Raw genomic sequence first — 18404 nt, forward strand, 5'->3', positions numbered from 1 at the left:
TGAAGATGTACATAGTTTTGTGTGTTAGTATTAAACTAATAGATTTTAGGAGAGGTATTGGGTGTTTGTTTTTTTGCTTGAGGGCTATCAATAAAACAAAATTTTATAAGCTGTGACATAGGCTCAAAGCGATATGACAAGAAACAGCTGTATAAAAGTTCAGCCTGCCAAAAAGTGTATGCATGTAACACAAAAGTTGGAACTAGACATTTAACAAAAAAAGTGATCTGATGTTGTCGATTTTCATTCTGTCCTCAACTGATGGGTTTATATCCAATCCCTTGGATCCAACTTGGCCGTTGCTAAAGTTCGTGGCAACCAAAAACTCTCAAACTTCTCCCTTATCCATAATGCACCAACCCTAAGTTACCTCAGATTTTGTTTGCCGCTTTCAAGCGAAAGATGTGGTTTTCCATACCTCTCAAGTTTTTGAGATAAGTGTTTATTATCATCTTATAAAACACTTTTTCCTTAATTTTCAGTATAGTTCTACTATTTCTAATATCCCTTACCTTCCTCATATTGTTTATTTACGTTACAATATTTAGTTAGATTTATCATTTTTTTTTACGTACATTGTGTACTTCTAAATTACTACTAATAGTAATTTTTTGTCTGTCTACACTTAGTGTAAGTCTGTTGGATCATAGCTGGTACTTTTCCTACTTCATTTAATGTTTCCTAAACACACAATTATTTTTCTTAAAAGTGTTCCTTTTTTATATTGTACATTGTGAGAAAAAGATGCCACTGCATTCAAGAAATGTGTTAAGTGTGGGCATAAGCTTCCTATGTCCGATAACCACACTTTGTGTTTTTTGCCTCGGACCTTTGCATTTACAGGAAGATTGCTCATTATGCCATGGATTCAACCCTAGAGCACTTGTTGAATAAAAAAAATAAGCTATCTTGAAAGGCTTATTGCTTTCTGCTTTTGGAGAAGCTATATCTGGAGATCATTCTCCCAAAACCAGACAATCCAAAACTTCTCCGAAACCTTCTATGTCTTCCATGGTTTCAAAGTCTTCTAAGAAAAGGACAGAGGTGGATCTGACCTTACCCTCTGATCTGAAAAAGAAAAAAATGGTTAACCCGACTTTCTCAGATCTGAGAGAAAAGGTTTGGGATCCTACCACTTCCAGTCCTTCTGGTTCAGGAATTAGTTACCTACTTAGAACAAGGTACTCATCTTCTGTGGATCCGGTGCCCTCACTGTTTCTGGAGCTTCACAGACCCAGGTCCCCATCTGTTGTTTCCACTTATTCTTCCAGAAGCTTGACGGAGGAAAATGTGGAAAGAGTGGTATGGAAGATCCTCTTGGTGCAGAGTCAGATGGGTGTCTTACCAGCTCCTACCCCTTCAAGTCAGGAGATCTGTTCTTTTGCCACACCCCCACCACAAGTTCCTCCTCTGACTCCTTCATCTGTCTCAGGGTCCTTGGATCCAAGCTGCTTGGCTCCCTCTGGCTCTGATCCGAAGATAGCAATATTTTTGGAGAGCTTACTTTGAGTGCTGTGGTTCAGTCGGATCTAGAGAGCTTTTGTAGCTGAAGCTTCCCTATCGGATTAAAGGTGGTGGAGTCAACTCCTAAGTTGTTGGAGCCATCTCTGCACCTCAGAGCCTAGGCAATGGATAGCTCATCTCTGGCATCCACCTCTAGGAGATTGCCATCGGAGCTGAGGAGGACAGTCGTTCAAAAATTTGTCTTTTCAGATCTGAGGTCTTTCCTTTCTCTGAGACAGTCTGCCTTTGAAGCTGTGAAGAAAGTTTTCTCCGCCTCTGCAGAACAGACAGATCCAACCCTCTTGAATCCTAAGCCTTCTTCCTTGACATCTGTGCGCTCGGAACCTCATCATTCTTTTCCCCAGAGATAGCTAATCCTAAGACTCAAGACTCCCAGGCTTCCCAACAGGGTATCTCAATTTCTCCCGATGCCACCCCAGAGCATCCCACTGAGGAGGTCCCTTGGAAGAAGACATGTAAGAGGAAGCACTTGGACCCCAGAGGAGTCAGTCACCGAAGATACGGACTTCAATGAAGGTGAAGAGTCACTGTGGTCACCTCTTGAAGATGTCTCATTTGGAGATATCCTCAAGATCCTTAAGTAGAGAGGTGGCTGGATGCCCAGCAACCCTTCATCCAAGGAGTCTGTACTCCTGGAGGCTTTCGGTACTGGTCTGTCTACCTCCTGGGTTGCTCCACCCGCCAACGAGCTTACTGAGTTAGTCTCTCAGCAGGCATGGAAGGAACCCAACACAGTTGAAACTATACCTAGGAGACTGGACAAGATTATGGCACCACCTTTAGATAAGCAGTTTTGGGGTAAAGGGTGCCTGTTAATGCCATGTCGTGGTGATGGCCACCAAGACAGAACTTGCCGAGGAGAGTTCCACTGTTCATTCCCCTAACAGGAAGTTTAGGGCAATGGACAGGTTTGAGAAGCATGTCTATGCTTCAGTGATCTTCGTCTTAAGGTCCTGAATTATTTGACACATTTTACGAGATTTGATTAAGGCACTATCAAATACCCTCTCAGGATCTGTTTCTGCAGAGGTGCAGTAATCCATGACTTCTCAGTTGGCTACCTTGTAATCTAGTTCCAGTTCTTCCATGAGACTCATTTTGAATATAGCTGAAGGAACCTCAAAGGCAGTGGGTACTGGCATTTCCATCAGGAGACATGTCTGGATGCACTTATGTGATTTTGCAGAGCCCTTCAAGTTGTCTTCCGTCAATGCTCCTTTTGACGGCACTTACTTGTTTGACTCCAAGGTGAAGGATACATTATCCGGGGATGAGGGGGATGGAAAGACCCCATCTGCCATGGGTGTATGTTTTTCGACCCCTCAAAGATTCTTTTCTAGGAATCAACGAGGTGGTCAGAAAATGTGGTTCAAGAAATCCCAGGGTCCTTTCCAGGACACACATGGAGGAAGTTCTCCTATGGGCAGAGGAGGGAGCTCCAAAGGTTGACGCTGCCTCAGCGGCAGAGGTGATCTGCAAAACCAGGGGTCCAGAGATTGATTCTTTGACAGACCTTACCAGCGCTTCTGAAAAAAGACCCAATTGTCAACCTCTGGAGACAGTCGGGGGTTGATTATCCTTGCATGAGGGAGTCTTGCTAGACATAAAAGATACTTGAGTGCAGAGGATTATTTCAGGAGTTATGTAATACCTTTTTCCCTTCTACCTCCAATCTCAAGAAAACTCCTTGATGTTCCACCCAGTCAGAGCAAACAAGCAGCAATTCAAATTCAAAAGTTGCTAAAAGAAACAGTCATCCAAGATGTCCAGCCAGACCAGATAAAATCTGGAACTTACTGAAGGTTCTTTTTACTACCAAAGAAAACACTGGCTCATTACTGCCTCAACCAGGCATCTATTAATAAGGGCAAGAGATCAGGTTTTCCAGACCTGTTTGCATCTGGGGATGTTTTTGGCTTGATGGAGTCTGGTGATAATACAGGTGGTTTTATGGCCCAAGACCCTGTAGATTGTTGTTTGGAGCTATTTGCTAAACTGACCAAAAGTATGACCACTCTTCATACCAGTATTTATTATTATTATTATTATTTAAAGCCTATCAGGCCAAAAACATTACCCCTAGAGGACTGAGAATACGTACACAGCCACTAGTAGCTTTTATTAATGATAGATTAGCTGAAGAATGGGCCAAGGCACAACAAGAGGCCTCAAAGGGCTTTGTAAACATTTTAACATCTTACTATGAGCGCATTATTGACACTAATATTTCTGATGTCCAAACAATTTGTGAACAAATCAAACCACACGAAGGGCAAACTCATTCTAAAACTTGTCTTCATAAGTTAACCAAGGATTTGTTAACACTTGAGAAACATTTGAAGGCCAAAAAAATTCATAAGTTTAACTGGGATTTAGGGGACTATGAAAGCGGTAAACATTTTTGCCTCAGAAAAAATGTCAAATTTTCTGATTTGGATACCCCTTTAACCAAGCCAAAGAGAAAAGACCCTGCCCATTTTAAAAAAGCTCAAACATGGACAGAGTAGTACGTCAGGAGAGAAATCCTCAACCACTGATACAGAATTTGTTAATACTCAAGAGTCCCCGACCCTAAGAAACAAAGAGGTGATGATTACCCTTTAGGTTTGTCATACATCAGGGGGCGTAGGAAACGGAAAACATAGACAGTGTGGAAGCATTGCTACAAGCACTAGCTTCTTGATGAATGTTTTTTACAATGTACATAATCTCTCTTCTGTTGTATTAAAGGAGGCTGAACAACAGTTACACTTAAGAAAGAATTGAAATATGTTCCCGGTTTCTTTGTTGAGGAAGACAGTGTGGTTGATGATGTATTAAGTTTTTGTAGAATTCATAATTTGAAATTGTTTTTTGGTTTTCAGGATGATTCTCAAATATCTAACAAGTTTAAATTTCATCAGTCCAATTTTGTGCCTCCTATGAACAAACATGTCTCGATATTTCAAGACACTGTGCTTAAACATTTACATTTTAAGACTGGTGAATCTAGAATACTCAGTCACAATTTAACAACTGCTAACAACAGGCCCTTAACAACTTAAAAAAGAACACCAACTTAGTTATTGTGCAGGCTGACAAGGGTGGCGCAGTGGTGGTAATGGATACTAGATATTATTTGTCTGAGGCTTATAGACAACTTCAAGATGCTAGATACTATATGCGGATGTCACTTGATCCCACCTTGGTTTCAAAAAATAAATAGCCACATTCCTTGAACAGGCGGTTGATGAAGGCATCATTAGTGCTTTTGTCAAGAAACATCTTATGGTTCGGGACCCTTGAAAACAGTATTTATACTTGCGACCAAAAATTCATAAAAAGTTGGAGAAACCACCAGGGAGACCTATTGTCTCCAATATCGGTTACCTCACTGAGCCTTTGTCTGCTTTTCTGACCAAATATTTACAGCCACTATTAAAACTTATCTGATCTAGAATTCAAGATACTACTGAGTTCCTGAAAATAATGTCTGACTTACAGTTGGAGCCGGATTGGTTACTATGTACATTGGATGTCTCCGTTCTATACACCAATATACCCCATTGGGCGGGTTTGGAGGCGTTGAAATATTGATTAAAGTGGATTTGTATCCTCCAGGATTCAACACCCTGCTTATATGTTTGGCTGAAAATCTTCTTACGAAAAGTCAATGTTACTGGCAAGTGCGGGGTAAGGCTATGGGAGCATCTTTTGCTCCCATTTATGCCGATTTATTCATGGGATTTCTTGAGGATCAATTTATTTATGACAGCTCACATAATATCTTCCTGGAGGAAATAGATATCTGGAGAATCTAGATGATTGATGGATGACATGGCGGTCAGATCATACAGATCTATCAGAATTTATTACCTCAATGATAACAAATGGGGCACTGAATTCATTGTTAACACCAATTTACAACAGATCAATTTTTTGGATGTCACGATCATCAGAAATACTGACAACACACTAGCCTCACAGGTGTTTCATAAACATCCACAATATAATAATTTTTTATTAGCTACCAGCCTTCATCCACATCACATTATTAAACATATACCCAAATCACAATTTTTACATATTAAATGCATTTGCTCCACGGAGGATAGATATGAATTCCACCAGAGGGACCTTATTTGTAGATTTCAGGCTCGGGGGTACCAACATAATCATATTGCATCTGCTAGCACTTGGGTAACTGGCCAGAACAGGAAGAAACTCTTGGACTATTGGGACAAGTCCCAAACCAAGGACAATGTTATTACGTTTGTGACCACCTATGGTAGAAACATTAATACAAACAGGGACATCATTAATAAAAATTGGGACATTCTTCTTGCTAATGTGGATTTATGTAACCTTCTCACCCCAAGATGTTCTTTTTCTTAAAGCAGGGGGTGTACCCTAGGGTCTTATTTCAACCACTATAAACAGGGTGGCTCTACAGGATGTTCGGAACGATAGCTTACTTTGGTTGGGGATAAATTGATTGGGTCCTTCCCCTGTGGTCACTGTTCTTTTTGTCAGTTTATGCGGAAATCCAAACAATTATTAGTAGAAACACTAGTAAAGTTTACGATATCCAATTTTTTGCCAATTATGGTACCGATTGGCTGATATATGTAGCCACATGCTCATGTTCCTCCTTTTATGTTGGCAGACCTCGAGGCCATTACATATACATATGTCCGAACATTTTAGTGACATTTGGAACAAACGGACATCCAGTGCACTATACAAACACACAATGAGCCACACTACAGCTAGATTTAATTTTGTGGTCATTGATAAAATCCAGGGGGATAGGTCCAATAAGTTAGGGTGGCATGCCCTACTTAATAAAAATAGAAAAAAGTTGGATAATTAGACTGGGTGGATTATTTACCCCTGGCCTTAATGATCATTTGTAATTTATTGTTGGGCTTCTAGCCTTATGGTGCTGTTGCTTTAAATACTTAATTGATTAGGGTATATATTTAATTCAATATGGTTTGTTTGTTAGTGTGTGGTCTTTTTGGTGTTGCCACAATAAATATATAGTTTTTTTTTACTCTCTGGGTGCTGGCATTCTTTTTTTGAATTGCATCTGGGGATAACCTTAAACTATGACAAGTCTCAACTGGAACCAACTCAGAATTTGGAATTCATAGGAACATTGTTCAAAACAAAGTCAGTGCCTCCCTCAAAGCTCCAAACTATAAGATTATAGGTCAGAAAAATAATCTGCGGTACCAAGATTTTGCCTCACTTGGTCCTTCAAGCTCTAGGATCAATGCCTGTGGTGGCAACACTAGTACCTTTAGCCAGATTTTACATGAGAATTCTACAGTGGATGCTAGCAACACAATGGTCGATATTTTACCAACCAATGTCAACTCTAGTTCAAATCACTCACATATGCAAGAGAGATTTCAGGTGGTGGATTAAATCGGATCAGGTTCTACAAAGCCGTCTGTTTGTTCCCACTCAGCCCAAGGCCATAGTGACCACAGACACTTCCCAGTTCTGGTGTGGGGGGGGGGCATTTGCTGGGGGAAAACAGTCCAAGGCACTTGGTCCCCCGAAGAGGCCAATTTGCACACCAATGTCCTAGAGATGACAGCAGTCCTTTTACCATTGCAGGACGATCCGAATGCTCTCCCTTCAGGGACAATTGCAGTTCACAGATAATATGTGATTAGTTCTGTACATCAACAAATGAACAGGGAGCAGATCTTACCCCTTGTGTCGAGAGGTGCTCAGTGTGTGTCAAAGGGTGATCTCACCCAACCATTTTCTTATAGCAACAGATATTCCGGAGAAGTCCAGTGTGATAACAGACAAGCTGAGCAGGTGCATTCTTCTACCTCACGAACGGTCTCTCAACAAGAACATGATGGAAGTGATATATTGTCAGTGGGGCCAGCCCTTGATGTGATCTTTTTGCGTCTCTCCTAAACAACAAATGCAGCAGCTGCTTTGCTCTAATTCCCCCCACAAGGTGAAATCACAGAGGGATTCTCTACTTCCCGACTGGCCCCCCTGCTCTATTATATGCCTATCCACCAATCCCACTTATTCTGAAATTGCATAAAGCTCCTATGTTGAAGAGCAAATTCATCCTCATTGCACCTTACTGGCCTCGGCAAATTTGGTTCTCCTTCCTCTGGCCTCATTTACTTCACTATCCTTGGATTCTGGATCGAATTCCAAACCTACTGCCTCACCCAATGGGCATGACCCATCCAGACATATCAAACCTCAGGCTGATTGCCTGGCTTCTCCAATTCAGTTGATAGCCAGACATCCTATGCTCTCTTGCCCTGTCTGATGTATACTTTTATCTTTGCATAAACCTTCAACATACAAACTCTATTCCAGCAAATGGAAAAGATTTGTGTGCTGGGCACATCAAAATCATGTTGAACCTTTTGCAGCTCTGATACATAACATCCTTGAATTTTTGGCCCTAATTTTCAAAGAAGGAGCTAGTTCTTCAACTGTTAAAGTTCAATTAGCAGCAATTTCAAATTTTCACATTGGATTTGAGGGTTCTTCAGTAGCCTCTCAAGTTGTACACATCTTTCTTGCAAGGCACTCTATTTTTAAGGCCTCCTTTTAAAGATCCTTCTCCCAACATGGGACCTGAATCTGGTACTGCATGCTCTTATACACTCCCCCTATGAACCAGCAGCAAAATGTGACCTCAAATATCTTATTTGGAAAACAGTTTTTCTAGAAGCCATTACATCTGCTAGATGAATTTCAGAAATTCAAGGTTCATAGGTTGGTACTAGGCTATCGGCCCTAGGGCCTATGCAAGCCTAGCCATAACAATTCCCTGGATATTTCTTCCCACAATATTTACTTCTCTGGACCCCTGTCTACCAGGGCGACTGGCATGATCCCCGGGGTAAATTTCCTATCTCCCATCCAATCATCAAGGTTCCGTTTGAAGAGGGCCAATGAGGCGCTCTGCTTGACATGTATAGGCAGTCTATTCCAGAGTACTGGGAGTCTCTGGGTCAGGAACCTATCCCTCCAGCATGTTTTGTTCATTGTGATGACAAGGTTTAGATCCCTGGAGCGTGTGGCTCTGAGGGATTGGGATTTCCTTAAGTGGAGCATGTCCAACAGCTCAGGGTATGACATGGCCTTGTATGTTAAGAAGAGATTGCCTCTGAGTAGACAATATGCCACAGAGTATAGCTGGAGTTTTTTTAGATGGTCAGCATATGGCATCTGCTTTAGGCCTGTGATTCTTTTAGTGAGGTATTTCTGTGGCCTTTCCAGCTGTTGCAGATGTCTTGTGAGGTACATACCAAATGGGGCATTATACTCTATAATGGGTCTAATGAGGAATGAGTACAGTGGGACAATGACCTCCTTTTATCTGGATGAAAAGCCCTTAGTGATGAGGTGTGCCACATAGAAGGATTTCCTGACTGTTGTGGCAATGTGGTTATCGAAAGTGAGACCACTGTCCACCTGTGTCCCTAAGTCTCTCATCACACTTTCGATGTTTAGTGTCCTGCCACCTATGTGGTAATTCATGGGTACATGTTTTTTTGCAAAAGGGATAACTATACATTTCTTGGCATTAAGCTTGAGCCCGTGGCTCTGGCACCAGGCATCTGTTTCTGTAAGGCCCTTTTGTAGAATAACCACATCATTTGGGGATTCAATAATGGCTCCCAGTTTGCAGTCATCTGCGAACTTTGTTAGCCACAGTCCCTTAGTGTTGGCCTGTACTTCAGAGAAGTAGATGCCAAACAAGAGTGGTCCCAGGACTGAACCCTGAGGTACTCCACTTGTCACTTGTCTGGAGCTGGATTTGGAATCGGCTACTTTTACAGTCTGGGTTCTGTCAGTAATTGGCAACCCATCGAGTGACGTAGGGATTATAAATTCCATGATAATGCGTTCCAGGCCCTTGCAGATCAGGCTTGTCAGACTGATGGGACGGTAGTTCCCAGGATCAAAGGCGGATCCTTCCTTGTGGAGTGGGATAACTGTAGCTGTGCGCCACTCAGTGGGCACAAAGCCTTAGTTGAGGCTATGATTAAACAGACACTTAGGTGAGGTGCCAGTTCATTTTGTAGTTCATGTAGTACACAGCCTGGGATGTCATCTGGTCCCATGGATACTGTATTCTTAGCTTTGGAGAGTGCGGTTTCTACCTGTGTGGCCGTGATTATTGGAATTTGGCAATCTTTTGGTATTGAGATGGGCCCTTTAGGGGGTGAGAGGGGGGGTAAAGTTGGCACTAAATCGATCTGCCAGAATATTGGCAATATACTTGGGATCAGTATATTTAATGCCATTCTGTTGTAGCTCAGAGCAGATCTGAGCATTGTCTTCAAAACCTCCATACTTGATCCTTCACAAGGATAAAGTTACATTACTTACCAATGCACCCTTTCTTCCCAAGGTGGTGTCAGAATCCAGTATCAATTGGTTAACTTGCCAGTTTCTTCCCCAAATTTACTAACAAAAGTGAATACATGTTACATTTACTGGATGTTCGCAGACAGTTACATTTTTCCCTGCATAGAACAAAAGGCACAAGAAAAACAGACCAGTTGTTTGTTTCCGTTGCAGAATAAAAAGAAAAAAATCCAAAGTTAATCATTATCAGATTATCTCCATGGAAACATGAGAATCAGACAGTTAATTTCTCTCTATCAGACTGTTTGCATGGAGACATGTAGACCAGATAATATAGAATTGCTATTAAGCATACGCTCATTTGTTATAAAAAGCCTCATAATATTTAATATTGTTTTTCATTTACTCACCTGCTCTTAAAACTTGTTACTAAATGAATCTAAGGTCTTTAAGCCAGTCATTCTCCCATGCAAGAATGAGAAAAAGCACATGAATTTTTCTTTTGCTATGCTCTTTTAATCAAGCTTTTTTTACACTGCAGTGCCTACATTTCGTAAAACTGAATGAGAAGGGAGAAACAAAAGAAGAAAAGAACAGCAGCACCTGTTTACAATCCTCATCATACTTAAAAATAACTGAGAAACATTACTTTGTAGCATGCAAAGAAAACCATACACCATAAAAATAATACTATTAAGAATTTTTTTCTTTACTTACAGTTAACTTTCTCCCCTCTCTTCTCCTCCACATAGCATTTTTCTGAACATTAATGACATGAAGTAAGACAGGGGTGGCCACGGTGGTGCAGCAGTTAGTGTTGTCCCCTCGCAGCAAGAGGTTCTCTGGTTCGATCCTCAGCTGGGGTACCTTCTGTGCGGAGTCTGCATGTCCTCCCCATGGTCACGTGGGTTTTCTCCGGGTGCTCCGGTTTCCTCCTACATCCCAAAGACATGCTGTAGGTGGATTGGACACTCTAAATTGGCCCTAGGTATGAGTGTGTGCAAGTGTGTGCCTTCCATTGAAGGTTGGGTGCCGGGGTGGCAACTCGACACCGTACAAACTCTACTGCCAATCATGAGCGGACAGGTGATCTGCTGTGGCGACCCCTAACCGGGAAAAGCCGAAAGAAGAAGAAGAATGACATGAAGTAGGACATATACTTTAGAGTCCTCCACAAGTCCAACAAATTCTGAAACAGTTCTATATTTCCAGATTTTCTTGCTCAGAAATATAATTAGTGCATTGTAATGCCACATTAAGTTACTGGTTTTATTACTGTTCATGTCTATCTCCCAAATCCTTTCTCTGTTTCATTTCCAATATACTCTTGATTCTTTTAGTCAGCTCTCATACTCCCTTCCTTCTCTCCAACATCTTCCTTTGAAACACTCAAAAAGTTTTCACAAGTACAGTCTTTCTGTGGTCTTTATTACCAGAAGAACAAGAAACAGAATCTCCTTCTGTTTCACAGCTCACTTTTTGTTAGACAAACTTTTGTATTTCCTCCTTAACAAGTACTTCATCAAAACATGATTTTCTCCCTCCAGGGAAGAATACCTTGAAGACAGCTGGGTAAAGCAGTTTGAATCTCACACCTACGTCTCGACATTCCCTGAACAGTGGAATAAATTTGTTCCTCTTCTGCCTGATATACAACAAGCAACCATTCTCTATAAACACTCTGCTGTCTCCCACTTTGTCCTTCTGCCAATTTTGTCAGAATTAACTTCTTCTGCTGGCAAGATCGATCTTTACTATTAAAGGTCTAGGTTGCTTTCTCATAGCCAGGTTTGGAGCATACACAAGATGTGCCCTTTCAACTAACAACTCCTACTGTGAAATACCAATCCAATGGCTTGTTTGTGCTTTCATAAAATTAATGCAGTCTGTTCCTTCAACGTCTCTGGTATAGCTGAAAGTCTCAGCTTTTCCCTGTGTGCTCTTGTCCTCTAATTCTATGCATTGTTTTTTGAAACATCTCTTCATGAGCAGTCGCATATTCAAGTTAGCCTTTTCTTCATTTCAACATCTGATTTTTGCAGCTTTATCACCTCATATGAATACCTGTTTAAAGCTTCTTCCATTTTTATAGCCTTTTGTTGTTTGTGTTGATATACTCCATCAGTGTTTCGTTTATTTCAACCAGGGCTTTGTGCAGTTGTCTTACATGTTCCTGTAGGCTACTGGAAGTCATGTCTGGAGGTTGCATTGCTTTTTGCTGAACAGCTGCAAAAGTTAACCACTCAGTGTTTCTTCTTTACTTTTTGTAGCTGATTTTTTCCAGGTCCTCTGTATTTCTTTATTCCTAGCATCCAGGCAGTACACTTACTAGCCAGTTACTGAAATTTACCCATAAACACAAAAGTCTGCTGGCCTTCTCTGCTGAGTTTCTGTTTTCATACAGGGGGAGCTAGAATTAATATGTTACTCGATGTGCAACCATCTTGGAAGTAGACAATAATCTAATAACAAAATGAGAGGAAGATGGTCACCAAATGAGGTTTATCTGAAAAGTGAACTGGAAAAATCAGGAGTAGATCCTGTGAAGCGTCAGAGCACTTTGTTCTTAGGATGGCAGAAGACTGAACACTCACTTCCTGTGACAGCTAATGGCCTCCTTCTTAGGTTATGCTCAGCCAATCAGCTGTCACAGGAAGAGAGAGGGAGAGGAGTCTGAGCTTTTGAAAGCTGGTCAGGAATGGCTTACCTTGGCAGATAATCCAAAATGCCAGCGAGATAGTGAAAAAGATGAACATCCCTTGTAGATTTCATTCTGAGTACACGACTGTTTGCTCCTGCAGATTTATGTCAAACTAATGACAGGCACTAATGGGAAACAACTAGTAACTTTGCAAATGCAAGAAGAAATCTACAATTTCATGCTTTTCATTTTCTCTGTTGGTCAAGCTATTTGCTTAAAACCCACTTGTCTATAGCTTAAACTAAGGGTGTTATTCTAGACACCCACCTCTATAAAATAGGAAAAGTACAGTAGTGTAAGTTGCACTTACCCATAACAGTAGATGTTCAAATTCCTCACTGCTTCAGCAGCCTTTAGAACACTACAAGACACATTGGTCAGCTTCCAAAAGCTCTGGCTCCCTCCCTCACTTCCACTTTGACTGCTCATTGTACAGCGCTGTGGAGGGAATATCAGCAGTCATGAGTAGAAAACAGTCATGACTTTATTGCCTAAAAGTTAAGAAGAAGCATACTCATCCTGAAGTAAACAAGCAAGAAATTACCACCAAACTATTTCCCAATACATACTATATGCAAAAGGTGGGGGGAGGTAGGTGGGTGAGGCTACTGAAAAAGTGAGGAATTCTAACACCTACTATTATGGGTAAGTGCAACTTATACAACTGGACTACATTCATCATTCTACTGCTACAGTAACCTTTAGGCCTAATACTTGATCCTATCCTTTCCCACACAAATAGATTTTGTAACCAATAAAGTCCTTGCTCATTTAAAACTATGTTACAAGATCAGTCATCTCCTTTCACCCACTGCTCACAGGGCCATTGCTAAAATATTTTTATATGGTCTTCCTTTACTTGTTATGTATTTAGCCCACAGTATTCACAGAATCCAGACTGCTGAAAATGCAATCTACAGATTCCTTCTACTAGCAAAGCCCTAGATGCAGCAGTACAATTTGCTAAAACATTGCATTTGTCATTCAGTGCCTCATAGGGCCAATTTCTTCCAAGTACACTAAATTACAAGGTTCTAAAACACAGTCACTGCCCCTTTAAGAGTGAAACTATCTTTACAAGACAACCCTTATGCATTCATTATGTGTTGATAACCAAAGCCTATCCAATCTGGCAGGAAGAATTATATGGATCCAAGAACCTGTGGAGAATGGTCCTAGAAAGCCAGTCCTGGATCTAGAACAGGAATCCAATTTGAAATGCCTTACAAAGAAGCCATGCAGCTGCCACTAGAGAGTGTCTGGAGTCTACCCCTTTCCAATATACCATCAATGAAGACAAGACCCTAGTACAGTGTGCTTTGATACTACTTGGAACCTGTTTATCATGGTGGGTATAACAAAAGGCAATAGCCAATGACAGCCATCTAGAAACAGTGTGTTTGTACACAGGTTGTCCTTTTTAGTCCTAATATAAGAAATAAACAGCTGATCAGTTTTTCTAATGAAGTTATATCTGTCAAGACTATGCTCAGGCCTCTTATGCACATCCAAATATGCAGAGTCTTTTCTCCCTTGTTCTGAATATCAGGTAGAACTCTGGGAAACTGATGGTCTGATTCAAATATACTAAGAATCCACCTTGGGCTTGAATGAAGGATTTGTTCTTATTAATACCCTATCTCTAAGGAAGACAGACAGGGTTCAACTGCCATGAAAGTCTGGAACTCAGATACTCCTTTTGCAGATGTCAAACAACTGAGCAGAATGTTTTCTATCCAAAGAACCTTAAGTCTGTTAGATGTGCAGGTTCAAATGGAGATGTGATTAATTTTTCCAGCAGACAGTTAAGATTCCTGAAAGAAGCAACCTGTTAGCATAATGGCCTCAGGTATAACCTTCCTTACAGAAAGTGGAGAATCCCAGGGACTCACTGAAATAGCTGGAAGATGTACCCTATAAAGAGGTTCATAAAGGTAGAGGCTATTAACTCAACACAAATATTTGTGCTCCAGTGATACATATATCCCTGATGGTGTCCTGGTTAAAGAGTAGACACAAGTTGAAAAACTCTTATTACACATGTCAAAGTAAGAACAAGAATACACTCCAAACCAGGAAAATTAGAAAAACGAACCAAAAGACAAGTTGCAGGACAGTGGATCCTCTTTATTGAAACACACTTTAGCTCTTTTGTCAATGGAAGTCATTTATACCATTGACAAAAGAGCTAAAGTTTGTTTCAGGAAAGAGGATCCACCGTCCTGCAACTTGTCTTTTGGTTCATTTTTCTAATTTTACATGTCAAAGTAAGAATTTCTAGGAGCAGGAGTTGTCGTCTCCTTTAGTACTTGCTGCACGTCTCTGAAAAGAGGTGCCTAAAAGGTATCAAAATTAAATCATCCAGGAAGATATTTGAAGATGTGTTACACTGGGGTGCATCAAAATCCTCCTGTCTTGTGTGAGTGATCCAAATTGTGAGGGAGCTTGTGATAATTGCCCTTGATCAATTCCATAGAAAGGGAGAACCAATGTTGCCTGGGCCAAAAGACAGTTACCACATATATTTGGAGTGTCCTTATAAACATTTAAAACTACCCTGGATGTCAGTGGAAAGAGTGGAACTGCATAAAATAAATTTTCCATTCAAGGAAATGAAAAGGCACCTGCTTTGAAGGGAAGCAAATAGATCTCTCAGAGGTTCTTCTCACAACTGGATCAATTCCTGGAAAATCCTCTCATTCAGTTTCCATTTGTGAGGATCTGTCTTGGACCTGCTTAGCTGGTCTGCCACTATGTTTTGCTCTGATGAAATCTAAGACGCTTGGAGGGTTAAAAAGTGCTGGAGAGCCAACTCCCAAGTGATCACAGTCAACCTACATAGAGGTTACAACCCTGTGCCCTCGTTAGTAGATGTACTACATTGTTGTGGTGCTGTCCTGGGTACCACAGATAATGAAGAGATCACAGTCTGCATCCCTTTTATACCTGTGTGACTTGACCAGTCTGAAGAGTCTCACAGGCCTTGCACCTTAACCCCCATAGAAACTGTCCCCAAGTGCATAGCTATTTTGGGTTTAAAGTAGTAGTATACAGCTGTTTTTTTTTTTTTTTTAATTTCCTGGTCTGAATGTCTGTCACCAATGTTAAATGCATTATATGTTCTCTGAGTTTGTTTTGTTGCTTAGCTGAGTATATAGTAATTAATTCTTAATATCTATCTTCTCTTCTCTGACATTGACCATTCTTAGAGCTGTATGCTAAAACTTGGTTTAGCTTCTGCTTCTCTCTCTCATCTCTAAAATTACATTTTTCTGATCTAGATCAGTCTTCCTACCCTTACCCTTCTCTCTACCTCTGCCTGTTTTCCTAGCTCAGTATAACCCATTTTAGAACACATATGCATAGTGGTGGTATAGCCACAGTATATAAGAACACACAATTTAGAACACCTTATCTTTTAAACTCCAGACCCATCTTACTCAGAAATATTAATCTCCCGCCTACAGCTAAACCCCCCAAAAAATATATTATAGCAATTGCTACTTATATTCCTCCAGGTAACAACTCCTCATTATAGAAAACCTACTCAACTGGTCTATCTCCACCTTTAAACAGGAAACTATTACATTGGCAGACTTCAACCTGGTCTGGTCCACCTGCTCTTCAGACAACCCATCCAACTTCATTAAGCTATACGGTTTCTCCTAATTAGTACAGTTCCCCACCAGAATAGACAAACACAGCAATAGTCATTCATACTGAACTGGATACTAACAAACAAGCCCTCTATAGATTACAGTACTGGGTGCCTCCCTGACACACTCAGTGACCACCATTCCACCTATCTAATAAGACAAAAGACTAGCTCACAAATAAACACCATATACAAACACATCCACAACAAGAGAAATGTCTGTCCTGTAACTTTAACTATCTTCTACAACACTGCAACTAGGCCCGTCTAAAACACCTTCACCTCATCTCAGCAATTGTAAAAAATATATAATTTAGATGCATTTAAACCAGAAGGTCTTAATGAGAATAGTAACATTTCTTGTATACTCAAGTTAAAGAGCTATTTTAGGTAGTTCTTTTAATAAAATTTTTTTTAAAAAAATTTTTTAAGTATATTACGTAACACTCATAATGTAACAGTACATATTTATTAGTTTAGGGTATTTATAATATGTTCTTTTTATACAATATTTATATGTACTTGTTAGTAATTTAATAGTGATTGTACTACTATTTACAACAGATTTTAGTAACAAAAACTTTTTATTAAGATAAATTTGTGCAGGATATATAATTATGTGTCACTTCCTGTAAGTGAGTATTTAAACAGACTTGTTTAGCTGTTTCAATTTGTCTTCTTCTGAGGAAGCTGTGACAGGGGTCACGGCGAAAACGTTGTCTTTTTGAAAAATAAAAAACTTTTACGTTAAAGAAGAAATTTGGAATCTGTTTTCCTGTGGTTAGAATTGACTATCCGAACATAAGGTTGCCTGTTACTATTTTTTACAAGTTTGTTAGCTCGTTTTGACTGTCATCTCAGCAATTGAATATTTCAACAATACTTTCCTAGATATTCTAAAGTGACAGGCATCCCCTTAGGAAGACGCGTGTCAAATCTAGGCATGTACCATGGCTAAATAAAGAGACCAGACAACTCCTCAAGGAGAGAGACAGAGCCTGGTCACAATACCAAGCCATCAAAATTCAATTCTCTTTAATCACCTACCATCAATTAAGAAACAGAGTCAAAAGCAAATCCTAAATGACAAAAAGCCTACTACACAACTATACAACAAACTCAGCATAACAATACACAACTATCCAACAAACTCAGCATAACAATCCCCAAAAAGTTTGGGATCTACAAAACAACTTCTTAATCATGGTCAACTGGTTACTCCATCTCCCACCTCTACAAATAAAGCAGATAACATAGCTACTAATATTTCATGAATTCAGTACTATTCCTAATAAAAAATTATAATAACTCCCCACTAAAAGTCTTATCTGATTCCATACCCAACACAAATTATTTTTCTATCAGGCCAATACAAACCAGTACTATCAAAAAGATTCTACTCAAACTAAAGCCCACTACCCTCACTGCTGACCTACTTCCCCAATGAATTACTCAGGCTAGCAGCAGGAGCCATCACTTATTCCATCTCTCTACTCATAAACATATCCATCTCTTAACAATACATCCCCAAGCTCTGGAAAATTGCCCACATCATCCTTCTACACAAAGGTCATTCCTCAATCAACCTCTCTAATTATAGTCCAATTGCTATTCTCTCACTTTTAGCTAAAATCCTTGAAAAATGTATTCATGCACAACTCCCAGAATACCTATTAAGTAACAACCTACTCTCGAAAACTCAGCACGGTTTTAGACCCAAACACAGCACCACAACTGCATTAATAAGTTTCACCAATACCATCAAAGAGCTCGGGAATAATGGTCAACTAGTATAGTCTATTTTCCTTGACATGTCCAAGGCATTCGACACAGTATCTCACCAGAAACTACTCACAGAACCAGCCTTCCTAAATCTCTCTAAACCTACGCTAGCCTGGTTTCACAGTTATCTATAAGACCGTCCACAAACAGTTAATTGGCAAAATGACCTCTCTACCCTGCCACCCATCTCAGCGGGGGTGCCACAAGGGTCCATACTTGGCCCACTGCTGTTCACCATTTTCACCAATAAGCTCTGCACTGCCACAAATCTAGCCACTATAGTGAAATACTCTGACGACTTTACCCAGATGTGCTCAATCCCATCCCTCCCAACACTCCTAGAAATTACCCCCAAATCTTTAACTGATACAGAGAAATATTCACAAAATA

At 40.3% G+C, this 18404-nt stretch overlaps 1 protein-coding gene across 1 annotated transcript in view; it reads right to left on the reverse strand.

The window, feature by feature from the left end:
- Positions 1–18404, reverse strand: part of NEK4 (NIMA related kinase 4) — a 1767660-nt gene that overhangs the window by 765853 nt on the left and 983403 nt on the right. The gene's annotated exons all lie outside the window — the stretch shown is intronic.

The sequence above is a fragment of the Protopterus annectens genome, chromosome 7.part1 (genome assembly GCF_019279795.1).
Source record: "Protopterus annectens isolate FY-2018-M chromosome 7.part1, PAN1.0, whole genome shotgun sequence".
NCBI classification, from domain to species: domain Eukaryota; kingdom Metazoa; phylum Chordata; order Ceratodontiformes; family Protopteridae; genus Protopterus; species Protopterus annectens.